This window comes from Amphiprion ocellaris, chromosome 18 (genome assembly GCF_022539595.1).
Source record: "Amphiprion ocellaris isolate individual 3 ecotype Okinawa chromosome 18, ASM2253959v1, whole genome shotgun sequence".
Taxonomy (NCBI): Eukaryota; Metazoa; Chordata; class Actinopteri; family Pomacentridae; genus Amphiprion; species Amphiprion ocellaris.
Genome location: NC_072783.1, coordinates 19326337 through 19354171, shown reverse-complemented (window position 1 = coordinate 19354171; position 27835 = coordinate 19326337). Strand labels below are relative to the sequence as shown.

General features: G+C 38.7%; 1 protein-coding gene across 1 annotated transcript in view; it reads right to left on the bottom strand.

Moving 5' to 3' along the window:
• Window positions 1–215: 215 nt before the first annotated feature.
• LOC111570565 (urotensin-2 receptor) overlaps window positions 216–27835 on the bottom strand; it is a 74538-nt gene continuing 46918 nt past the window's right edge. Inside the window, exon 4 of the mRNA XM_023273408.3 lies at window positions 216–5582. The gene's annotated coding sequence lies outside the window, so the exon portion shown is untranslated. The remainder of the gene's footprint in view (window positions 5583–27835) is intronic.

The following is a 27835-nucleotide window of genomic DNA, read 5'->3' as shown; positions in this document are numbered from 1 at the left end:
AGTTTTCAAATATGTTATTTCATTGTTAACTTGAAATTTTTTGCAGTCACTGAAGTTTGTAAACTAACACACTTCTTCATATGTATATATCTTCATTAGGGATTATGAGCAGGTTCCTTCAGATAACCTCTCAGTAGTACAAGGTAAAATAGGAAGTATGATTAAACCAATTAATTACCGAGATTAGCATCCACCCTATGAAGGACACAGAGACAGAGAGGTCAAACTGTTTCTTTAATAAGAGTGCACATAATTTACATCACTCATCGTCTTTATTTGACAGGAGACAACAGAAAAACAGCATCAGTGTTGCTCTGTGATGTAGCTCCAGGTGTTCATGCCACCCGCAGGGAGAATGCAATTAAATATAAATACAACATCCACCAAGGGCACACAAACCTCCGACTGGACGGCATTTCTGATCCATTATTATAGCATAACACAACCTAATTAAGCAGGTGGAGATTTACACAGTGTACTAAAGCATGGTCGCCCACATGTACAACCTCTTACAAGATGAATGTCTCAAGTGCCTACATCAACATGCATGGAAAAGTCTCTTCTTAACCCTGTGATTTATGTATTTTCAAGCTGAACTTGGTAGAGCTATATCAACCATACGAGCTAGACTCATACAGGCTACGCATTTGAAATAACCTGGTTTAAACACTTTTTTTCCAACACATTTATTTGGGCCTTTGTTAACAGGGTCAGTAGATAGAGACAGGAAAGAGGAAGAGAATGTAGGAATATGACATGCAATAAAAGGTCCAACTGACCAAGTTTCGAACCAGGAACTTGCTTAGTGCCCAAGTGGATTACACTCTAACCACTCAGCTATCGGGTTGCCCTAAACTTTTAAGGGCTTTTTTTTTTTTTTTTTTTTTTTTTTTTTAGGGTTGAGTGGGACTGAATTTACAGGAGTATGTTTCACCACAAATGACATTTATGAGGAAATATGAAAACTGTAATAGCAATGAGTTTATATTATAATGCTCAACCCACCAAGAATCAACAGCCAACTCTACAGCTCTATGCAGTGTTTACCTACTTTTAGCGGACTGGTTTTTGGTTCCTAACCCACATAGTTTGGTTGAGACTCATCGCAATCATCAGTCATCCCACATTATGGTGTGTTCAGACAGAAAGCATTAAGCCAAGAAGAAGAAAAAAGGACAAACTTTACCACTGGTCTGCTGGTGTTTATTTGCCTGTCATTGTCCTGACAGATTTTAGCTGTAAGAAAACTAAAAACACATACATTCTTGCTACCTTGCAACTAATCTGTCATATAAATTTATGAAGTAAATTTGCTTCAAGTCTTTCTTTTTTTCTCAAATTCCAACATTTTGAACTCATTTTAACACGTATTTGGTTGGTCCATTGCACTCCAGATGAATTGGCATCTAGTTATGTCTTTCTGTTTACTTTGTATACAATGACAGCAACATTTGATTCACACTGATGGAATGCAGAGTTTAATAAAATGAATATCTGGTTAAGAAACTTGAACATCTTGCAGCTACACACCTACATTTTGCTATGAATCCATCTATTTAGGAAATTTTGGACTATCTTTCATCAGGACTAATAGGATGATAGTTTTGTTCTGTCAGTCAAAAATAAGTTAAAGAAGCCTAGTGTTAAATGCCCTGGTATGTTTTCTCTCAGCCCTTGTGGTTTTCACTAAAGCCGCTACTGACAGGCAGATTTATTTCAGAATGTTGATGAGTGTAGCCTGACAGCTTTCTGATGCAGTCAGACTGAATTAGGCCTCTAGGGCTCTTATACTTAAACCGACATGAGGGAATTGGCTAAAATATTATAATTAAACATTTCATTTTGGTCCCTTATTGAAACAAGACCATTCATTCATATCTGATAACTAAAGAAATATTACTACAGCATATTGTACTTCCATAAAGCTTTAAAACTCATAACAGTTGAATGTTGAGAAATGAAAAGTCTGCAAAGAAGTCAAATTGAGGCTCAAAGTGGGTTGAGTCCCATTTGTTTGTCCTTGCCTGATAAATTTAAAGACTTTTAAACAATTCGCCTCCTTTTGTAATCCAAGAAGATTACAAGCCTAAGCAGAGAAATATGTGATGAAATCATGAGGAAAGCTTCCAGCAACAGAAAACATTGTGCAACTGTTTCAGCAGGCTGAGCAGTTCTGTCCAAAACAAGTCATTTGATCTTCATGTGTGAAACTGGTGGACTGGTCCTCAATTGATTAAATATCGATCAGCCACAATTTTAAAACTGACATGCAAAGTGAAGGGCAATAATTATTTAGTTACCATAGCACCTGTGAAGGTGTGGGTTAAGGATTGAACCACCAACCTTGCGATCAGTAGACAATCCGCTCTACCACTTAAGCCACAGCTGCCCCACCTGACAACCCAGCATTAATGTGGATGCTACTGACACACACCACCTACCGGATCCCTTCATGGCAACAGTATTCCCTGAAGGTGGTGTCCTCTCTCTGTGAAAGTTCTTCACAAATGGTTTGAAGAACATGACAAAGAAGTTAAGGTGTTTTCCCAGATCTCAATTCCATCGAGCAATCTGGGACTTACACACTGTTAGGTTTTAATGTTGTGAGTGATTCGTTTATATTTAAGTCAACACCGACTTAGATCTAACTGAAGTTGAATTAATACAAATATATGCAATGTGTACTTATGATAGTGAGTTTTGCAGAGGGTTCGCCACAGTCCACTGAGCTTAGCTCTGTCTCCCATAAATTAAATTTTGCATCAGGGGTAAGCAATTCAGAAGTTTTGATTAGTTTGTGATTACAATCCAAAACAGTTATTAAAATAGCCTCTGAGTCTTGTAATGAATATTAATGTGGACCTTAAACATTGCAGAAACTCCCATTTTGCTTTTTATATGTAAGAATGCAGGGAAAAAGTGAAACCAAATCTTAACACTCACTGTAGCCTAGGTATTAAAATGCAGGAATGGAGCTCGTACTATGACACAGTGTTAGGATTAACGCTTCCTCGTCTTGTATTCCAAGTAACCTACTCAAAGAGCGCAGAAAGCAACCAAACCTTGTCACGCTTTTTGACTTGCAAGCAGTCCCATCTGCCGCCAGTAAATAGGTTTATCTATGACATGGCAGACTCAATTTCAGGGTATAAAATCTGGTTTTACTCCACAACATAGCCAGTGTTGATTTCTTGTGTGTCTATATACAGTGTACATGAGTGCTAAAGCCAGCAGGCTACATCTACAAAAGGCTACTGAACATCTCTAGGTCCCACTGTGATATCTGTGTAAATTTCTCCCTTTTCAAGCTTCTGCATACAAAACCTCCCAAACCCAAGAAAAAGATTTCTTCAGAGGTTTGATTGGTTAAATACGCATCAACCAGGCAATGTTTGCAGCTTGTCTGCTGCTGCACTGGGAGTTAAATCAATAGAGATGTAGCAGCTTTGTTCCTACCTGCAACTCATTTTTGTATAATTTCTTTTATTAGAATTGGAGCTGTAAGATGATCAGACTGGCCTGGGGTGACAATAGAGACCTCATAGGAGCCTCACAGACCTGACAGAACACACACCAAAAGCACTTCTGGCTCTTTCAGTGTTTAGTTGGGATGTTGCAGAATTTGATAGCATTGCACAGTAGCATTAACAAGCAGTATTGACATGTGGAGGAATTTAAATATCTGTAAACAGAAGAAATACAATATCTATACGGGGAAATCTTTTTTTTTCTCTCAACCATATATTTCAGTTTCTCTTTTTACAGTTTGTTACAAAATGTTCAGTTTGAGTTGTAGTGTTTTAGGCTGGTGTTATTCTAGACTTCCCTTGAAAGACCAAAACCTGCATTGTGTAAGTCCTAATATCAGAGTTCTAATCCTGTTTGTGGCACCATTTATTCATCTTAAAGATGTCCTCAGAAATGCCTCAGGAGAATTTTTTTTTTAAAGTCCCTATAATTTCACAAAACAGCCTGATACGGTAGAATGAAGAAATTTCTCACGCAGGAGGAGAGAGTACATTTGTTGGTGACTATTTTCAGCTGCAGATTAATCCACAGTTAGAGCTCTCCTGAGTATTTACAGCAGCAAGGTATACGTGGGGTTGACTCTAAATAAACCAGATTGTGTGCTCTTGTGGTAGTGTGGCTCACTGGTGTGTTTTTATTAGTTTCTGGATGACAATGGAGCTCTATTGTGCAGAGGATTATGGATGTTGTTGTATTAGCTTTGACTACACAGATCATATTGAGGATCCATTTATTATCGGTTTTGGTCTTTTCATTGCCTTTGTTAGAAGTAAAGAAAATGCAGAATACTGCCAGCCTTATTGGGTGTTTGGATAGAGAACAGCACCGTATTAAAAAAAAATCTAATAGGCTTCATTTGTTTCAGTTATAAATCCTTGAGTTTGAAAGCTTATCAGAAAATAAAACCCTGCAGATCAGTGCGCTGTGACATAAGCTGTGGTCAAAGTAGAGCTAAGTTCTTTGTTGCACAACTTTTTGCTAAAGAGATGCAGCTGCTTTATTTGAAATCGAATGAAAGAGACTGCCTCAATTTTATCCAAACAGTGCTGTTGTCTGTCTTCCGTTGAAGGAATATTTCAACGTGTTGGGAAAAGCAGTCATTCCTCATAGAGAGGCAGATGAGGAGACCGATGCCACTCTTGTATCTGTACATGTAAACTGTCTGGTTAGCTTCAATTGTTACAAAGACTAGAAACAGGAAACAGAATTCACCCACCAGCAACCACAATGTGTCACATGTACGCTTAGGATTTTATAAAGCCAAAACAAAGAGATATAAGGTGTTCGTTTCAGAGCTTTAAGGTAGATATAGTTATATTAGACTTTTTCCTCACCAGCTTCTGAAGACAGCTTTACATTTAGACTACAGATAAGCAGAGTGGAGTTCACCTTTGTGTGCAATTCTGAGGAAAAAAAGCAAATAGCTGTATTCCCCCAAATCCTTACCTACTGTTTTCTATATAGGAACTGCATCAAAGCAGCTGCAGCTGCAGCCGTCATGCACTTTTTCACTGCAGCTTGATTATATCATGATTATATTGTTTCCCTTTTTGTTTTTTTTATTTTTGTAAACCAAACTATAATGTTGCCTTTCCTTTGTTGTGTGCCAACAGCATGACTCCCCTGTTGTGTACACAGCTCCTCTCAGTCACCAACAACAGTTTCAAAGACATTTTCGCATGCAGGTTGACCCAGTTCAACATAAGGAGGACAGAAAGGGGACCATAACAGAAAATCAGAAAAGCTGAACAGCCTCTTTTTGTTATGCAAGACGCTGATCTCTTGCTCCATGCCACAGAAAGTTCTAGGAGTAACCAGTACAGATATCAGAGTCTGTTTCATATAGTCTCAAACAGCAGCAGCCAGCGTCTCATTCAGTTCCTGCTGGCACTCATACAACACTATTGTGCCCACGCATATTGAAAAAGAAATACAAAAGAAGCTTCTTCGTCCTTTTTCAGAGTGGCAGCGATGAGGAGCTGATGGTCTGCTGCTGTCCATGTCTCCAACAGCTTCGTTCTGTCCTTTGTTCCCCCTCCTCAGCTCAGTCATATCTGTCAGGGAGACATAAGAAAGAACACGGCTATTAATACTGCTGCTGTAAATCCTCTAAACACACACACACACACACACACACACACACACACACACACACTCCCCACGGTTTGCAGAGCGTCGCCTCTTTGTAAACAGCATGTGGGTAAAAATAGCCAACATGCAGTTATCAGTTCCTGTGTGCATTTAGAAAGATAGGCACAGCTCTTTTTTTTGAATTGCCTAGACACACACACACTCAAAGAAATCATTATAGCATAATTTAGAGAGCATAGTTAACAGGATTGCTTGGCAGAATCAGATTAGTGGTGAACAGTGTTTGCGGTGTCCCTGCCATTATCCCCCAGGTGTCTCTTTTATACCAAAGCAAAGTTTATCCTCATACAGTATGTATAATTGCTTTCAGTGAGCCAAAACTCTCCAAGATGGAGTTTTACAGAACTGCACACACAGCTGTTGAATCAAAATCGACATGATTTTGTTATTTGACAAAGAAATGTATTTGTTCTTGTCCTTCCTACACTTTTTTACTTTAAAATTTAAACTCCATGCTGATTGGCTGACGGGTTGCAGTTCCAAAGATGAAACCCTGCTTAAAGAAGAAGGTGTAACTGCTTATTGGCCGTCAGATAGAGTCAGAATGTTAGATTTAGGGATGAAAACGCAAAACAAGTCAAGTTTAGAAGGAAATATCAGAAATTGGGTTAACATATGTGGTGCAAAAAAAGTTCCAAGACTGTTCCTGTTGCTGCACAGTCATGTGCAACAACAGGTGCAACAGAGCAGTAGTTCTCATGAAGCTAGAAGCTAGATTCCATGTCAATGTTGCATTTATGTTGTATTTGTTTCTTGGCAAGGATCCCCGACAACAGTCTTGTGTTAACTATACTTTCATGTGAAAGGAGACGCATCAGGTCAGCAGTGCTACCACGAGCATGCTGGTAGTTTTCTTCAACACTGACATGGTTGTGCACTGGTAATTCATTCCCCACAGTTCAGGATGTCAATGCAGAGTTCTACTGTGACATCCTGAGGGGGCTGATACAAACTATTTGGCACAAATGATCTGTAATGTGGCATGATAGCAATTGAGGGCACCACCATTACAATGCATCCCTGTGGCTTGTTCCTCTTCCTCAATAAATTTCAAGTTCCTGGTCAGCCATTTTGATGCACTGGAGGAGATTCAGCGCGGATTAGTGCTTGACATGCTTACATAGCAGGACTTTCAGGGAATGTTACAAGCATTGCAGGAGTGGTGGGAGGCTGTACAAGGAGACTTGTTCAAAGATGATAGCATCCAAATTTAAATCATCTATCCATCCGTCCATTATCTATACACCGCTTAATCCTCATTAGAGCCACGGGAGGGCTGGAGTCTATCCCAGCTGACTTAGGGTGAAGGCAGGGGACACCTGGACAGGTCACCAGTCCATCACAGGGCTACACATAGAGACAAACAATCACATTCACACCTACAGATGAGAATCATCGAATAACCTCAGCATGTTTTTGGACTGTGGGAGGAAGCCCGAGTACCTGGAGAAAACACACGCATGGACAGGGAGAACATGCAAACTCCATGCAACAGGAAATCGAACTGTGGATCTTCTAGCTGTAAGATGAAAGTGCTAGCCACCGAGCCACTGTGCAGCCCAAAATTCAAATCAGTTTTATCTTCTTTTAATCACAGTCTTGGAACTTTTTGATTGCTCCTCCACACAGGATCTTTGTTGTCATTGCTGCAATAATCACCACAGTTAAGGATATGAAAAAGTTGTGGTCAAGTTACGACAGTCGAAACATCAGTCTCCTGTGATAAAGTTCAGTGTTTTGCCCACCCACCCATCCATCCATGGCCTTTGCAAATCCAGAACTACTATCACTCTCCTCATGAGCTCATTATGTAATTACCATGGCTACTGTGGGTCAATGTCAGAATAAAACTAATTATTGATCATGTTTGCACAAAAATCTGTTATTACAACAATTACAACTTTTCTTGGGGAGGCTGTTTTGAAACAGCTTGTGGTCCCTCTTCCTGTAGTTAACTGTCATTCTACACGTGGAGGAACAGACCATTTCTGTAGCAATTTGTCATCATGTGCTACTTTGTGAATAAAATAGCCAATAAATGGAAATTTGCCATGTTTAGAACACTACTCAAAAGATAATGGTCAATGTAGTTAATCCAAGCACCAACATAGTAGCATCAGTAAGTATAGTTCCATTAATAGTCACTTGAGGCTGGCTCCAAAAGCAAGCTACTTCCCTTAGAAACCCATGTTTAAACGTCCAACTTTACTGCAGAAATCTCTCTCTATACACTTTTACATTACTCATGCATAATTATGTTATGCATAATTAAAAGTTCAGCAACAATGAATGACATGTTGGATCCACGATACTGAACTTCAAACCTGCCATCAAGGAAACCTGTGGGTGACGTTACAGAGGAGCTGTCAGTCTGTATTTACAGTCTGTGAGTTAATAGCACTAATGGAGGTAGCGTCAGCACTCCTAAACACTTTGTACAACCAAGTGTAACACAACAAAAAGCTGATCCTTTAGCCCCATTTGGATGATCGTCATGTCAGCATATCTGCAGGGAAGCTCTCTGCCTTCAGTCTTAATCTGTTTCACACTTTTAAATATCTCTCACAACTCTATCTGCATATTACAACTTCCCTTGTGTTTATTCAAATCAAATGGAAGTGGGTCAGATGCAAATTCATTCATTATGCCACCATTCATCTATTTTTCAAAATTATCCCAAAGAGTAAACACACCATTTACTTGATGATACACCAATGATACACCACTCTCTAATTATCATGCATCCAATACATGTAATTGATCCATTCAAATCAGGCCTTATGTGGGCTGAATAGAGGTATGAATAATTGGCAGCTGGTCCAGTAAGAACTGCTACATGTTACTGTTCTTTCTCTGCCTTCACAAGGACTTTTTGAATTAAAATCTGAACATGATAAAGTAATCCATTGCTCATTGTGACCTCATGATCAACCACTTTATTAATCTAAGGATTTTTTTTTTCAATTTCTGCAAATGCACAGGAATAAAACAAGAAAAAAAAACAGAAGAATAAAATGAAAAGGCAGATCACCATAATGTAATCTGTGGTGTTATTTGAATGATGATATTTGTTTGTTTGATATAAAACAGTTAAATATAGCTCAATTAATTCCATTAGTGCATCCATATTAGTTTCACTGTGATTGTAAAAAAAAAATGAAAGGAAGGATCTTTGGTCATTTTATAATAATCAAACTAAAAATTGCAAACATCAAAGGAAAAATACAGCCCAAAGCAGGGATTTTTAATGTGAGGTGTTCAGTCTTTCCAGCGAGGCTGAAGTCAGGACTTTTCCTACTTAGTGAGCACCAACTGGAATTTCTGTGTTGATTACTAGTTGGCACTAAAACTTTTGCTCTTCCACTGTAAGCAATATTACATTATGTTGTGTTTTCCTCTGTAATAACTGGTTAGCGCCATACAATGTTGGTTAGCAATTACTAGGTTGCAGGTGCATTTCTGCTTGAGGACTGAAATTTGTCAGTACTGAAAACTGCAGTGAGATATGGTCTGTATGTGCATGTTCTCTCAATTTCTTCAAACTTTCACTTTTTTGAACCTGTTCGGAGCTTTTTTTTTCACCATGTCAATTTTTGAAGCAACCTTTCACGAGAAAAATGATCACTAAGTGATCTTTACTTTAAACTTATTTTGAGTTTTCTTGTAAAATACAGCTCAAAACAAGATAATTTCAAGATTGTTTGACTTAACAAGCTATTTAAGATGCATTGTCTTAAAACAAGTTCCTCCATCTGCTGAAATGTCACTTGTTAAGTGAATTTATCTTAAATCAAGTGGGATGAGACATTTTGACTAAAAAGAAGACAAAGACTTGGTAAGATTTAGAGTTTTTGCAGTGCAAGGCCTACCCAGACATGGCTGCTCTGTCTGATAATTAGGAAGTAGAATACTGAGGAAGCTGGAGTTCCCAGAGAAAACCCACACATGCACAGTGAAAACATGCAAACAAACTCCATACAGAAAGATCCCAGGCCCAGGGCTGGACACGAACCAGGGATCTTCCAGCTGCAAGACAAAAGTGCTAACCACTGAGCCACTGTGCAGCCCAGCAGTAAACATATATCTCAAAATGTCAAACTTGATAAGGCATCACATCTTCCCCGAATCATGTTTTTGACTGAGCCAGAGGAAAAACAGAATAAAAGTGCATATTAGTCATACTCTCAACCGAAGAGTGATTACATCCAAGTAAGCTGGCACCTTTCTAAACTTTCAGTCATCACTTGCTAGATTTGTCTCTCACTTGTTTTTCTCAGTTTCCCCGATTCACTGTCTGCTCCTCTCCACACCCACTCAAACATTTATGGAGTTGTTCTTTTTCACTCCCCACACATCAAATCACACTGACAGTAGTGCTGTGACTGGCTTGTGTCTTTAGCCTCCCTGAGTACGTTTGGAGTGGGAACTGTGAAATGTGTTTTATCCACACAAACTCTTTCACATACACCCAAATCATCATAAAAAAACACATGACGTGGCCTGTTTTCTATTATGAATGAGCGTACAGCCAAGTGAGCATCTCTGTTAGTTTATTTGCATTTGCTAATATACAGAATATGTTTTATTTAATTAGGTTAGCTCCGTTAAGATTATGATCACAGTGTGTTAAGAGAGACCTGTGCATTCAGATTTATGGAGAGGAGAATATTTTCCAGGTCTGGTCCCTCATCCACACTCACTGCAGCAACAGCATTGTGTTTCTACAGAAAATAGCCGTTCCTACCGGACCACAGCAGCACTTTCAACTGTAATGACTTTCAAGTGTAATGAAATGTGTGCATGAGAATGTGCCAGCGTGTGCGTTAGCATGAGCAGATGCTGTTTGAAGTGAAGTTCACGTCACTCTTTCCACATCCAGTTTACTGGATTCTCTGACTGGAACATCCAGCATCAGTCTGCCCTGCAAAGGTGAGAGCTGAAAGATACAGAACACACACACACACACACACACACACACACACACACACACACACACACACACACACACACACACACACACACACACACACACACCCAGACGCAAAAGTACTTGGCACACAATAGGGCTGGTTATAGACAGTTTTCCACTGTTTTGTGCTGCTGCTGCTGCTGCTGCTGCTGCTGGAGTGAAAAATGTTTGAATTAATTTTGTTTCATTTAACATCCCTGTCTTTTTTTATTTTATTTTCTCCCCCTCTCCTCTAATCCAGTTTATGTATGTGTTTTTACCTGATACACACTGATGCAGCTGGTTTACTTGATGCCAAAGAGCTGATTGACTAAAACATTTTTTTCCATCAAGCTCCACTTTTTGTTCAGGAAAATACATGTCTCAACACAGAGGTCCTTTTAGGAGAACATCCTACATTATAGGGACAATAAACATACAGTGTTCTGCTGATTTACTCATTTTGCACCCAGACAGCCTATATATTTATAATGTGAGAGCTACTATGTGACTCAGCAGGTATTAGCTGAGTAGCAGCTGTACACGGCTGTTGACATGTGAAGTCACCTTTAACATTTGTGCGTTTAGTAGCAGTTCATTAGGCAGTTCAGGTAGCTCACGTCTCAGTAGAATAGAATAGAATAGAATAGCCACTTTTATTGTCAAACAGAACATACACTAGTTGGTGGGCATTTGAATGAAATTGCAGCCATTATATTGCACAGAGAAACACTGAAATGTAGGAGTCGTTATATTTCACAGTGAACCATGGATGCCTTGCCCAGAGGGATTATTGGGAATTGAAGAGTCTGTAGCTAACCAAGCACATGAATTAATCATTTGTTAGTTGCTGCTTACCTGGGTGTGATCAGGCCATGATCATGAATCATTAAATTGTAAATACAAGTAACTCAACTCACTGCCATCTAAAACTACTTATTTAACAGTCTTGGTGTTGATGCTTCCACGGTCAGTTTTTAAATACACGCGAACCTGTATGACAAGATACTTTAGAAACATGGATGATTTGTAAAATTTTTTTTTTAGGGTTTTTTTTGCATTTTGTTTCAGCACCTTAGGAGCAAATTTCTATCTCACTTGGTGTGTTCCTTTTAGTTAAATCAGAGAAGAGTAGGAGTGGTGCCAAATTTATGACATTTATTAGACCTAAGTATGTTTCACCTGTGATCATTTGACTATTTTTGGTCTTTTTATTCAATTTACTTTGTTTTGACAGTACAGGAGATAGGATTATAGCTCTGACAGACAGGATGCCGTCTCTACAGTGACGCCACCATCACTTCAGAGGATATTACATTAATGTGCATTCATTTGCTGGAGACTTACTCTAACCCTAACTGTAACGAATCCTCGCCTAAACCTGACCTTGCTTCAACCTTAGAACAAGTCTTCACTGTAAAATTTCATTATTTATATTATGGAGATTTGCTTTTTGTCTCCCAGTGGGAGGTGGGTCCCCACAAAGTGACAGTAAATAGATTTATGTTCCCACAACATGAGAAGTTCACCCACACACAGGGACACACAGACAGGCAGGAGAGGGACGGAGGAAGAATGAGGGAGTATTGATTTTTGTCACACTGCATCAGTCATGATGCATACTGATGGTTCTATGGTAAACGAAATTCACATCACGGGTACTTGGACATACAAGTGAGCTGGGCTAAGACATTCATAAGATGCGATAAGCCCAGAAAGCTGAACCATTCTAAAAAGTCAATTTTGGATAATTTTTCAGTTTTGTTGAGGAAAGCTTTTTGTATCCAGTGGTAGCATTTTAACAGTTCTACTTCTCTGGTCTGATTAATAACGGGGAAAAAAATCCCCACAATAACAAAGAAGAAAAGCATTCAGAAAGCGCAGTACTCCGCCAAGGCTGCTCATTCCTCCATATGGCATTGTCAGAAATGCAGCATTTTATTTTATTTTTTTTTTAAGAAATGCAGCATTTTTTTATTAGTTATTGATGACCAGAAATCACGGCAACACAGAATGTGGCCATTTAATATAGGTGTACCCACAAACAGAATGACCTTGTGCTGAGCACAGACGTGTGTTATGCATATGTACATTATGTAAGGATACCGAATCGCACGACCTAAATATGTAACAGGTGGCAGAAATTGATGAGACTCGGAAACACCGTCACAATTTAATTAGTTGTTCCTTGTATCATTTCGGATGGATAAGTCCCCATAAGTCTGCAACGGTCGATTTGTAGCAGGATGGCATCATGTGATCGTCAGCAGGCAGCTGACATAGTGTTCACTTGTCATAGTTAGTGATGCCATGTCACTTTCTCACATAGAAATCTTAACACGTCTGTGGATCCAGAGTATAAACCTCATCACTGCCAAAATCTAATCAGTTGATCCTTGTGTCATTTCTGACCTTCCCTGAAAATTTCATCCAAGTCCATTGGTCTGTTTTTGAGTAATGTTGCTAGCAGACAGACAGACAGATGGACAAATGTACACCGATCGTCACATAACTCCGCCATTCCTTGGCGGAGTAAAAAAAGAACTATTAAGGCAAATGGTTCAGGTCAAGCTAAAGGAATTTATTTTCTGCACCACTAATATCCAGACATGCTGCATCAACAGTGCAGTGTGCTGAATCATCTTATATTAATATAACCCCTGCAATTTCAGTGTTGCTTCCTGCTGGTTCTTACTTTTGGTTAAAGGTCCTGAAAAACACATTCTTCCTACTATGAGCCACAGGGGTGCCTAATGAACACACAAAGTTACAACAATTTAGTTTTTTTTTCAAGATTGCTTTGTTCCTTGTCTGTGTTTCTACTGTGTGGTTTGAAGTGAGAGGCATTAAAAGGCAACATTTTTGCATTTTCTTGCAGCAGACAGTTTCTGTGCTTAATTCAAAAGTCATTCAGCACAAATTTTTAACCTTGATTTTTGCTGTTTTAGGTTTTGTTTGTGTGTGCAAAAATGTAGCTTACAGTGATAATGATGGCAGATGCACCTTTGAAAAGTCTTCATCTGAAACAAATCCTTGATTTCACGCTAGTGACTGTCCGTTTCAGGCTATGGAGCTACAAAAGTACTAATTGTACCCTCAGCTGAGAATTGAATTGTGAGTGATGAGTGGGAGTTTGAACACCATCTAAAACACAAAGTAAAACGGTCAAAATTGTGCAGCACTGAGTGCCTCTAACTGTGACTCGACAAATTACTTCTAAAGTGATAACTGTCCAAATGATGTTGCATGGATATTAGAAAAATGGCTCGGGAGGCTGATTTCATACACACTAGCACTCCTCCACAGCCTCCACAGCTAAACCACCAAGTACGATGATGAAGAAGTCTTATGTTGGGGTTGCTTTACTTCCTACCACTAGCTTTAGAACACAAACATTAAACTGCCTCAATCCCCTCTTTCTTTACAGCAGATCTCAGTAGGGTCTGATTCCACTGGGCCAAACAGTAGAGACGATGACTTCCTTTATCAACAGCAGCTGAGGCATAAATACTGGGGCTATTTGATGAAAGTGTGCTCATATACTGAGGATGTATCATTAATGCAAGTTACACAGCTCTGAGGGAGTTAAGCTGCTGACTCTCTTCCTTGTCCCTGAAGCTTGCATCGTGTTCTTTTTGCTGCTTGAATAGCAGTGAGCAGAAAATAGAAACCTGAATGACTCTCCTTCCCCAGCCTTCAGTCCAGCTGTTCACTGGGCACCTGTTGACTGGACATTGCCATGCATTTGGCTCTGCGCCTTTCCATTGATGTCTCTCCTTCATTGCCACCCTCTCTCATTATTTGCTACTGTCCTATTCCTGCAGACCTCCCCTGCTACCTCAGTGGCAACCCAACCACTTTACAGCCCACTTGGCAGCAGCCGGCAGGCAGCGAGGTGCATATTTGCCCCCTCTTTGCCAAGGCACCATCATCAAGAGCTCATCAGACACCATGAGTGGATTTCAATCTGCTAAGGAAGCGAAGGTTCCCTGAATGAGAGTGCTTTCCTCTGCTATTTCCTGTAACTCCACACATGTAAATTATTCAGACTGGCAAAAAAAGCAAACTTCAGCATGCTTTCTCGATGCATCTTTAAAGAGTTGTACTATTATATTTGAAGTGTTGGAAGGAGCTAACAGGGTTTTTAGGAGCATTGACTGCAAAGTGAAACACATTAGCAGCAGAGGAGGGTAAATCTCCGCGGCAGAGCTGGAAGAAAGATTTAAAGGGTATTTATTGTGACTATCAGAGCTGTTATTGTTATGCATTTCATGCACGCTGGAACACACTCAACCTGGATCTCAGATGAATTAAATTTGGAGTAGATTACGCCAGTTCTGGATGAAAAACACCTCGAGAGGTGCAGCGTTAAATCGAGTGTTTGGATTTGGGTGTGATTTTGGCTGGATGTTGGGGTAAAGGGCGGGTTAAAGGCAGGGTTGGTGTTCCAGTTTTTTGAGTAGGAGTTGCTGGTCCTCCTGCGGCTACATCTTCTGCCTCCTGCGTTCTCTCGCTGACTGTCTGGCAGGACACAGCGGCGTGGCTCATCCTGCCTGGCTGAACACACAGCACACTGGCTGGGGCTTATCTTAGGCTCACAGGACCGCAGGCCTCATCCACACATGCAATTACATCAATGCGCACAGACCACTGATAATGACAGTATGTCGATATTGTGTGTGTGCTTCTGTACATGGAAAGTCAACCTTTTCATACAGATTTGTTAACGCATAAATTAGAAATGTAGCATTTTTTTCCTCTCTAGACATATGCTGATATATTCATCTTAATTAAAATGCTTATTTCAGCTTGACAGTTACAATAATAGCAAAAGTACAAATGATAAAATAATACTGCTCTCAAGGGAGCCAAGCTAACTTTTCTGCTGCCATACCAAAATATTGTAATCCTTCCAATTTTCATGCAATCAAACCTTTCCAGCAACAGCCATTCAGTGTATTTGGACTCCATTGCATCCACTTCTCTAAATGGTAGTTTTCGTAGTCAGAAGTGGAGCTTATCATTTTGACTCTGGGTTCAATGTGACCTTCATGGTTGGAGCTTCAGCTGCATGAAATCCAGCGACACTGTTTGGGATTTAATGTCACTGATGACATACAAAATGTTTACTGTTTACTTTGCTTCACATTAAAAGCACTCAACTGGAGAAACACACAGTGGTTTTTATTGTGAAGCAGTCACATGAAACTAAATGTATTTGTTACAAATGTGTACTCGTGATGATGGTAACAGTGTTTCTTTACTTATTTGTTTGTTTTGTGAAAGGTATGACATTTGGCTTTTTTTTTGAGTATTTTTGCCATTTTATAGCAGTTGCAATAATGGGAAATTCACATGTACTGTATACAGCACCTTTCTGTGTGGAGTTTGCATGTCTCCCTGTACAGTGTGGGTTTTTACCATCTTCTCCAGCTTCCTCCCACAGTCCAAAAATAAGCTGAGGTTAATTGGTGATTTTAAATTGACCGTAGGTGTCAATGTGAGTGTGATTGTTTGTCTCTCTGTGTAGCCCTGTGATAAGCTGGTGACCTGTCCAGGGTGTCCCTTGCCTTTGCCCTCAGTCAGCTGGGATAGACTCCAGCCTCCCTCCGAACCTAATTAGGATTAACCGGTGTATAAATAATGGATGGATGGATGAATACAGCACATATATGTCCACACACACTCATATACACATGTAAGTATGTACACTGCCGTTAAAAGGTTTGGGGTCACCCAGGCAATATCATCAATGTAGCATTAGAACACAGGAGTGATGGTTGCTGGAAATGTTCCTCTGTACCCCTATGGAGATATTCCATTAAAAATCAGCCGTTTCCAGCTAGAATAGTCATTTACCACATTATCAATGTCTACACTGTATTTCTGATTCATGTAATGTTATCTTCATTGAAAAAAATGTTTTTCTTTCAAAAATAAAGACATTTCTGTGACCCCAAACTTTTTAACAGTAGTGTACGTCCACACACAGTCATATACACATGCAAGTATGTATATATACATAGAAACTAAATCAATCACAGCTCCACAAAATTATGTTTCTCCACAATTGTATTGCTTTCTCATGCATCTTTTGAGTGAAATGTAACTTTGTATTTTCTCAGGTAGGACACTGCAGATAAGGCTTACAATTTTAAAGAATTACAAAGTCCACATGTGAATGTAGGATGGTTGACTGGAGGCTCAAGATTTTGGCACAGGAAACTGGGCTTTTAGTTCCACATGGGACTGTTATTCTTTGGTTAGATTCATTTACCAAAACTACTTGGTTAGCTTGGGGATAATAACACAGTTTAGGTTAAAATACGACCCTTTCACAACATGTTTGAAGCTTCACCTCCATTTTCTGGGTGACCAAGTTGACAAGTCCTGCCACATTAAACATATGATTGGTTGACTTTATAGGAGCAACAATAAAGCAGTAAAAATGGCAAAGATATGATGACTGGATTTGTGATACATCACAAACAAATGTAATCAGACAGAAAATATGTTTCCCCTAAAATGTAACTGAGAATGCAGCTGAGTTGTTTTGGAATGTAATTTTATGTGGCGCTAAATACAATGTACTATATACATGCATACTTAAAGCTGCAGTGGGAAGCAACTAATTATAAAAAAAGAATTATAAAAAAAATATACATGCTCTTCTAATGCAATTCTTCTTCTCCTTTTCTGTTCGAAGCTCTTCCAGATGAGCAAAAACAGCCATGTTCACAGTCAAAAGTCATCTCTGGCTTCATCTCAGACTCCACTTCTCCAAGTGTAAGTACTCTAACAAATTACAAACTGTCCCTGTTGCTCTTTTTACTCTCTCACCTGCTCTAGGTAAAAAGCCCTATCATTGACTAAAATCTCCTGCCACTGGCCATATTTTTTAAATCTAAAAGTGAGCTATGAAGAGATGCAAAACTTCCTCTAACACCACATGAATTACAAAATGCTTAAAGGTTAATATGGATTTTTTTTGCCAAGTGATATAAAAAATGCTTATCCCTGCTTTCAAGTAATAAAATTAGAAACAATCAAATATTAAAATCAATCTATGCTCACATACAGTACATATACTCACTAAAACATATGATATGAGTTACATTAGTTACAAGTAATTATGTACTGATACCTCTTGCTCATTGAAAGATGGACACAGAGGAAATTGCCATCAAAATTGCACTGTAAGGCCTTTCCATTAGTCATTAGTCAGTCTACTGAGAATCAATTATCAGCTAGCAAAAACACATGAATGATATGATGATTGTTAGAGCACACATGTTCCATTAAAATTAAAGTTAAATTATTTAAATTTGATTATTATAACAAGGTAAATGTGCTATATGTCAACAACTTTTGCATGATTTTGTTCTTGTGTACAGAAATTCACTCCTGACTCCATTTATATAAATATTAATGCTCAGTATCAAAATCAAAACGGACACGTCAAGAAATCTTATTACTAATATTTACATCCTTGTGCAATTTCATGACTGAAAATAGAAGGATTATAGCATGTGCATACAGATACAGTATGCCTCTGTGAAGCCTCAGTAGATGGAATCTTTTGAACAAACCAAGATAAAAGCATTGGATTATGGGAATTTATAGCCTGCTGCTTGCTGGATGAGAGGCGTCCTGCCATGACGAAAATGCTGGATGGTCATGAAGGGGACAAATTACACGATGATGGAAAATAATGAATCTCTGCTTTGTTTGTTGTTGATGTACATGGTTTTTTTTAATGGTGGGAGTTATCAAAATTAATCTAATGAAAGAGTGACACATCATTATAGATCTACAAAAGCTTCTACAGTGGAGCTGTTATTTGTGGTGACTTTGATCAAAGTCCTACCATAAAAAGTGACCTGAATAGCACAGATATATATCAAAATTATTAATCATTGGTGGGACTGACTTTAATGTGTTAATTTTAATTAATTAATTAATTAATTACTTTAAAAATAACATTAAAAACAATAACGCATTTAGTCGCACCTTTCTCAGTTCCATAATTTCTGACACACCGGTAACACTGATGCACACTCCAGCCAGCAGGTGGCAGTAATGAACCTAAAGTCTGTTTGCCAGCCATGAAGAAGATACACAGGATGCACTGAGTGATGTCAGTCACAAGAAAGTTTGGTCAACAGTGAAGGAAGACGAGACTGCATTGAGCTTGTTGGGTGGAAAGTTTTCTTTAAAAATCTTCCTGATGGCAACTTGGATAAAAGTGTGGTTGTGTGCAAATTGTGCAACGCAAAGAATTTATTTATCACAGCAGCCCTTCAAGCTGACGATATCACCTCAGTGCAAAACATGTTGCTATTAGCACCAGAGCTAATGTTAGCTACGACAGTCCTGACATGGGCAAGCGGTGTAGCCATCCCATAATAGACCATTTTTCAAGACATTGGAAGTGCTTGAGTTTACAAAAAGTCTTAAAATGTTGAATATATCCATCCATCCATCCATTATCTATACACCGCTTAATCCTCACTAGGGTCGCGGGGGGGCTGGAGCCTATCCCAGCTGACTCGGGCGAAGGCAGGGGACACCCTAGACAGGTCACCAGTCTGTCGCAGATGTTGAATATAATTGCCAAAATTGCACTTGGAGTTTGCAGTAATCTGTGAATGCAGTAGACAGATGAGAAATGCTCAGATAAAAATAAAGGAAACCTAAACATTTTTGTTGTATAAGTTCACGTATATGTCTATTCATCAATTCAGTCGTCAACCAAAAGTTATTTGAATTGAAAAACTTTGCTTATTGTGTCAAATATTGCTATTTGACAAAAATGTGATTAATCCCCATCAATTAATTGCAAAGCCTGTAATTATTTGTGTCCCACCACTATTCATTAGTAATAACTTTACTGCTATTACATGGTGATGTACATACTGTATTGTACTGTTAAAGTTTAATCCTGTTGTATAGTGTTGAGTAATGTTATGGAGAGGTTATGTGTATGTGCAGCTGTATTATGGGCTGAGGTCTTCTCCTGAGACTCCAAGTCACTAACTACAGGGATATTAAAATTCACTCATCTCTCTCCTCCTGTAAAAGCAGTGAAGATCAGACGAGCTTTTTCACGTGTCTGCATCTCCCTAGATGCTTTTACAGGGAGTCACAACGCATGACTGAGGTTTTGTTCTGGAAGAGAACAAAGGGAGGTAAGGAAAGGTCGCTGGAAAAGCTTTCTTTCAAAGTAGGATAGAAGGAACGCTGTAATGAAGCCTGCGTCACCGGAAGATGAGGACAGAGCTGAGTGTTGTTTCACTCCAGGGATACGTCAAAGTGAAATCCTCAACGTCACAACGAGGTCACCACTCTGATCCCGTCCCGTATTTAAATGTCACTTCATCAGACTCTCACATCAACAGGAAATCCAAACACGCGTCTGCATCTGGGAAACTCAAAGGTTTCCAGACTTTATTTTGGCGCTTTTAATGTACTGTGTATCCCTGAGAAGATCAGTGAGTCAAAACAAGTTTGATGTGCTAAGCTCCCTATAGAATGATGAATACTGCTAGGAGGTAAATATAACATAGTCAGGCTTTCTTGGTATTAGCTGGCTCAAGAAAACCCATTATAATGGACAATTCGAATGCTGCCTAATTCAGTCAGAGGAACAGGTTGTTGTAATGGAGAGCAAAGAATATTAAAAATCATTACGATATAAAGATCTGCTTTTGGTGGTAGAAAACCTTTACTGTGCTAGAAAACTGTTACTGGTGTAACAGGATCCACTTTAGTTTTTTGTCAAATCAAAGTGATACCAATGAAACTGATTGAATATTCTATGTGATAAATAGCATTAGAGCAACCAACTTTCTGATCTGCATTCTACAGGCCTGGCAGCAAATCAGGACCAAACCTAAAAACATAGCTATGCATTTTCTGCGTCACCAACCAGAATGCATGTAGATTACGTGACAATGCAATGCATACAGTTTGCCTGCTGTAAGTGCACGGTTTCATTCAAAGGGATTACTGTAGTACAGTTCCACAGCTTTGCAGATGTATCATATTCCCTCGAGTGAGAATTTATGTTACTTGTCGAGAACATGACCAGGAAAAGAACTGGTGAAAGGGAGGCACTTCTTACAGCGATTTAAATCCTAAACTCTGAACTAAATCTGCATTGGAGCAGGTTATAGAATTTCCAGAAATTCCCTTTGGGATCAATAAAATGTTTCTATTCGATACATTCTATTAGCAGTGAACTAGCAGGTTAAAACAGAAACCTTTGTGACACTGAAATCTTAGCATTCTTTGTTGGCCCATCAATCTTGCTTGATTCTTACCTTCATCATATCTAGTGTTAGCTTGTACAAACACAGAACTGAGCACTTCATTAAAATTTTTCAAACAAAAGGCCTGATCTTACTCGCATTTTAACTGAGGCCACATTTAGTGACCACTGTGGCCACAAGTTGTAACTGACTAAAAAGTGAAGCAACATTGAACACAAACATCGTCTGGTCAGTGTCTTGGTTTAGTGTATTGATTCTGAAAATACCAAATGTCTACATTTGATATAATACAATGTTGTGTAAAAAATGCATGTCTGGCAAAAAGTGGGAAAACTTTATTTAAACAACAATATCTACCCAAAGTTACTTAAAGTTAGCTAACATTACCACCCAGTTTAGAAACCTACACAAGAAAGCTGCTTTTTTCATCCAAAAGTTACAAAGACTATATTTTAATCCATCTGAACTGTTTTTTTTTTTGTAAACTGTGCATTTAGTGTAATTTAATATACAAAAGCTGTAAACACAATAATGACATAATAGCATTTCTTAAGCTGATATGACAAAAATATCTGCTCAAATAGTCTAATGTAATGTCAAAAATAAGAAAAAGAAAACTGAAAGAGTCATTTTCCGGCTAACATAAATCTGATGTAAACTGCCTTTGTGGCTCTGTGGCTAAGTGCTCTATGTTCCCCAGGTTGCCACTATCTTTGTCTGGACTTGGACGCTTAAAAGCTAATTTACAGTGGGACTTTAAAGCTTTAATGGCTGATGAAAGTTGTGAATCAAAACATTAAAGTCGTGAGTCTTAAATCAAACTCTGAGCTAAAAGACTATATAAAGAGGCCAAATGACTTTGTGATCACTCTTTGTGGTTTTATAACTGGGAAAAAAAAGCTTGAAATTATCATGGGATCAATCTTGAAGTGTTTTGATAGCTGTTTTAAGTTTTAGTTTACACTTTATACTGTAATCCAAAATAATGTGCCATACTGTAAATGAAGGTGCACCATAAACACTGAGTGGGTAGTAAGGTAGTCTCTATAAAATATGATGAAAAGTATTGTTTTCTTAGCTCAGAGACTACATAACCATGCCAGTGCAACACTTTGTACTTTCTACCCCCCCAACCTCCTCATATACAGGACTTTGGTAAAGTCACACAGTAGGAAGTGAAGGGCTAAAACTTAGATTATCTCTTCCCTTTAAAGTCTTGAGTATCACATTGAAGTCAAGACCTCTTAACAACCTTGTTGAAAAGGGAAGAAAGATTGCTATTGAGTATATATTCCGTGTCTGTCTCTGCAGGTCTATCAAAGTGTATGTGGCCGACTGCTGAGCAAACTATCCCACGAAGCCTTGATTTTTATGCACACACTGTGATTCATCCTTGTTGAATCTAAAAAACGTTGTCAAACCAAACTGAAATCCCGACACCTGATCAAAGCAGACTGGCCAGCGGTGAGGAAAATGTGTTAAACACAGCAGAGCTTTATGACCCATCATGTCTCCGTCTGCCAGACTTTAACTTCTTCTCAACACCTGTTGAACAACTGTTCTTTAACTTTCTGATTTCACTCTGACGATCAGACGTTGGGTTTATTAGTTCCCTTTTATCCCCTCTTCCTCTATGCTCTGCCATACTCTCTTTCCTGTGTGTGTTCATTTCATGGCTTTCCCCTTGGCTATTCGTGTCAAGGTGGAAGAATATAGCAAGAACATCTTTATATCCACGTGTCACATTTCACTCGACCAAAAGTGAATGAGGCTCGCTGAGACTTGTAAGCAGAGCACTTCAGACACCTCAGTCTTCTTTCAGAACAGCATAGGCCCAGTTTCCATGAATCATGCTCTCTTTATTTCCCGATATAACTGTCAGGTGAATGGCAGCACTGACCAAAATTCTTCATTTATTCAACAGTGGTACATTTTTAATTTTTTTTCCCCGCAGGGTTGAGTGAATCTGTTGACTCTTTTAGACTGATTTCCTCTGACCCTCGGTGGGAGCTGCTTAAGCTGAGGTTCCTGGGGGTCTTTAAATACACTGTGCAGGGGTGACGGTGACAAAAACAGTTACTGGGAAGCAGAATTAGCAATGGAAAGCAGAATAGCTGAATGCAGGCGATAAATAGAAAGCAACAGGGAATCTCCCTAATTGTGGAGAAAATCCTATTCAAGTTTGACATTTTTTGAACAGTTATACCATCCTGCCTCCATTTGTCTTGGATTTAATATCTCATTTGGTGAATTTATCAGCTACTTATTTGATTGTCTGTAAAGGATCTTGGATGTGCCATTTGAAATGATTTGCTTTATGCAGCTGCCGTCAGATGTCATCCTGTGAGCGCATGGCCGGGCTTTCATTGTGCACAGTGACGGACAGGCTTTCATCAGTCTTTGTCTCTGTGTCAGTAGTGCTGCTGCCTGTGATGTCGGACCGCCTCTAATGGAGCAAAGCTGCTGGCACTACAGCATTTTCCATGACGCTTTTAAAAGCTTCACTCCAAATAGCTGCTTTATCCTCCTGCTTTAGTTGATGGAGACACAAATCACTGTTTAGTAGTGAAAATCAAGGAGTGAGATTTATTTCAACCTGTTGTGTTTTTTGCCATTAATGTAGGTGTTGTGGCTCAATGGTTCATGCCAACATTGTACTCTCCACCTCCACTGTAAGGATTCGGGGAAATGAGGAGTTGCACAAAAGCACATATCCTACAGTGTTTTGTTTTTTTTTTTTTTAAATTAAGATTTCCCCATGAATCATTTTCACTGTTTCTTTTCAAGACTAATTTGTACTAATTTGTGTGTTGAAAGGCTAATTGATGATTAGAAAACCCTTGTGCAATTATATTAGCACATGAATAAAAGTGTGTTTTTCATCGAAAACATGATTTTGCCTGGGTGACCCCAAACTTTTGAATGTTAGTGTATATCAAGATAGTCAAAGACGCTTAACAGTGTAGGTAGGAACGCACAAAAAAGTAGAATTTAAAAAAAAAACATAAATAGAATGCTGTGGAGAAGAGAGGATGTAGAAAAGATAAATTCATGAGTAAAAATGTAGGTAGAAAGACAGCCAATTAACTCAGGAAACTGTGCTTCCTGTTCCTGTGCACTGCTCTGCTGTGATCAGGGAAACTGATGATGGAATTGTGTCCATAGATGAGAGTTATTCCAGCTGTGAAGCTACAGCTAATGAATCTGCAGCTTTGGACAGTGATGTCCTGGAGAGGATGTTTCATCTCCCACAAAATTAACTGGACGTTAAGATCAACAGCATCTGAACAAAAAGGTTTTTCTGTGGATATCTAACTTACTACAACCTCTAAAGCATGAACAGAGGTGACATGGAAAACTACTGACAGCCTCACACATGTAAGGAAATAGCTGTAAACTATGCAGATGAGTAAGCAGGGTGATTAGCTCAGGCAGTGAATCGCCTCTGGATGGACATCCTTGATGTACTTAGTTTAAGCAGATATGTGAACAAATGTTTAAAAGGATTCAAGTAAAGATCATGCTTTTGAGAAGTTTTGCCCAAATTAATTTCTTCTTTCACTGAATCTCTGCAGCAGAGGTGGAGTGCAGAGAGATCTACAGTAGCCATATTAATAGGAAATACATCATGTTGAGGTAAAACAGAATCGTCCTTTAACATAAACGCAGCTGAGGCTGTATCTAAACTACCTTTAGCTTAACTGGATCCATATTAGTTTCTATTGTACCTCCATGGTCAAAGTTGTGTCTTTATAGATCTAACAGTCATGCCAATCCAGTCAGACTAAATATCAACTCAAATCACATGGAATGTTATAATCACTGTGGGACAAATATGTATTCTGAGGCAAGAGCACAAACATGTACTGCCACTGAGGCGTTGGTAATTAGTGTCATATCATGCTGCTGCTGGTGTTGATATTCTGTCACTATTTTTTCCTTTTTACTCAACTACATTATGGGTGAGGTGTAATAATCCAAGAGTTTATTTCTGGTCTTGTTCTGACTGCCATCTAGATCAATTTGGGGATTTTTTCTTTGTTTTTGTTATTTTTATTTAATTTTAAATGCAACTTTTTTCTTATCCCACCAGTCCTGAAGGATCCCCCTAAGTCAGGCTTTACTGACTTAATGAACAAACCAGAGACACATCCTGTCTGTGTTGTTTTTAACCTTGGTGTTAGTGACCAATTGTTTGCATTAGAAATGTGAAACAGATGAAATCTACTTTCAAATGCGGTGGTCAGAAGAAATTCTTTGTGACCTTTACTCCAGTCCACTCATTGGCATTCTCAAAATCCCTCATCCTAAGCTTGCCTTCAGTCATTTTCCTAAAGTTTCTAATTCTGTTTTAGATAAGCATGCATCTCTTAAAAAGACAAGAACGAAATGTTGCCTCACTCCCTGGTTCACTGCTCAGCCTTCTAGATTATTTTATTCCACAAGTAAATCATGGCCTCTGGCTGGGTGCCCAAAGACCTGTTACTGGCCCGCCTTTACAAAGTTCAGGAATAAGTGCACTGCTGCTGTCAGAAAACACTATTTAGTGCAGTCTCTTACCAATTCCTCTTATAAAACAAGTACATTCTGATAAAATGGCAACAACTCTGTCTGCCTCTGCTGTTAATGGCCTGACTCAAATAACTGACTGCCATGGAATCTGCACTGCTTTTAATAAAGATTTTGCAGCATCTTGTCAGTTATTTGACAGTCTTAGTGATGGTCCAGTCGGCTGTCAGGTCTTCACTCCTTAAGACCAGCACTGAGGTAAACCACTGCTTTAACTTATCTCCTGTCTTCAGGTGGATGTAGTTGATTCCTTATGTAATATTGATGCATGTAAATCAACAGGTGATTACAAAGTGGAAGCATTTGCTTTGAAATACTCAGCACATAATTTCTTTTAAAAACACAATTCATATCTCCAATCTCAGCATTTCCTCTGGCAGCTTTTGTACAGTTTGGAAGACTGTCTATGTTTTGTGTCTCCATACAGAAAGCCACAAATCTGAACCAATCTCAAAACTGTCTTACCTTGCAAAAACTTGAGTCAGTTATACTATTCTAACTCCATTTCAGCCAAGCTTTAAGTCTAAGTGTGGCATATTTGTTGCTAATAATGTATTCTTAGCTTTAGATAGCAAAAGCAGGAGAGCTCTGGACACACATGCACATTATCTTCAACTACAGTAACTTTTTCTTTTGGTTTTCAAGATGGTAGTAGCCTCTGGTTTCACATTATCTCTATGACAGGCTGCAGCGTGTCAACAGGTAACATCTGGTCCTCTTTTTTCCCCCGTTACAAAAGGAGTTCTTCAAGGTTCTATCCTGAAGCCATCCTAATTCACTGTTAATAAAAACCCTAAAAGTTCTGCATCGTAGAATAGGAACTTCCATCTTTATGCAGATGATACAGTTCTTTATCACTGCGCAGATTCTATTTAAATTGCAAATCTACACCTATCATTGAATGCTCGAAATATTGTCTATGGTTCATTTAAAAACACCATAACAGAGAGTGCAGCACTATAAATATCTTAGTATTTGGATGAGTGAAAAACACATATTTTTGAAGTCCATCTTGACAAGTTCTACAAGCAGATCTTGAAACTGGGTCTTTTTAGAAATAAATCTTGTTTTTCTCTATTTATGAGGAGAATGTTTGTTGAAGCAGTTTTCCTCTCTGTGTTGGACAATGAGGATGTTATTTATGGATTCAACTCCACTCTCAAACCTTCAGATGCATCATATCTCTCCACCTTATGATTCGTCACTGGAGATAGTTATGGTGTAGCTCATTGTATACTAAATCAAAAAAAAAATGTCTGGCCTGCCCTTTCAGTGAGGTCAGCTTTAGATTTTATTATTTATAAAGCTATATTGCAAAAGTTTCCCCACTCAATCTCTCAGCTCTGCTCTCTTGGAATATTGGTAACCGTTGTACCTGCTCACAGACATGGCTGCCATAGTAACATTTTAATTGTTCTGATTTTTTTTTAAAATTTATCCTTGTCATTGTTAATTTCTACACTTTAATGGATTGTTACATTTTGGTTTTGCTTGATATAGCCATGTGTTTTTCTCTAATTGCCATTTAGTTTTAGGTGTATCTGCATATATTAGCTCTGCAGCACTGAAACTGAGGGTTGCGCCTCGATTTGTTCTCGGAGGTTTTAAATAAAGTAAAGTATAAAACGGATATTTATGTATCTGGGCTTTGGCTAGGTTCTCTACTGGTCTTTATATTTCACACACATATCTCACCAGGAACATTTGTCCCACAGGAAAGAACACAAGGAAGGATGTAGTCAGATTTTGGAGCACTGTGCGGAAAAAGCACATTAAATTTAACAAAATATACTACTGCTGTTACTTAATATTTAATGTAGCAACGATGAATCAGACATCTGCAGCCAAACCCATTTGATAGACCACGTTTCCTGCTGCAGCAGGCAGTTTGTGGAGGAAAAAAGCTACAATAAACCCACAGCTACCTGCTAAAAGCTGTACTAATAAATATTTAATGTTAACAAGGGATCAAATGCCTCTGCATAATGTGAAAAGTGTTGCTTGTAGTGACAAAACAACAGAGAATTATCAGAGAACGCTGCTGTTTGGTGTGGTTCTAGAGAGACAAATAGTTGAAAGAACACCAGGGAGTAGAGTGCTTAATTGAAAACTATAATTACCACCTTGCAGTTGTTTGTTTTTAAAAACCAGCCAAGTTTCAGTTTACATCCTTCTGTTTCTAAGTTATGTGTTGGATAATGAACATGGGGGTGTCAGATTGATGTACAGCTTGTTTTGAATCTAAAGCATCATTGCTTCATCATTTTATCTGAATCTATTTGACATTATTGTAACATTTTGTCCGAATCAGAACATGAATGATTGAGTTCTGCCCAAAAATATGCTGACCAGCTTTGACAATCAAAGT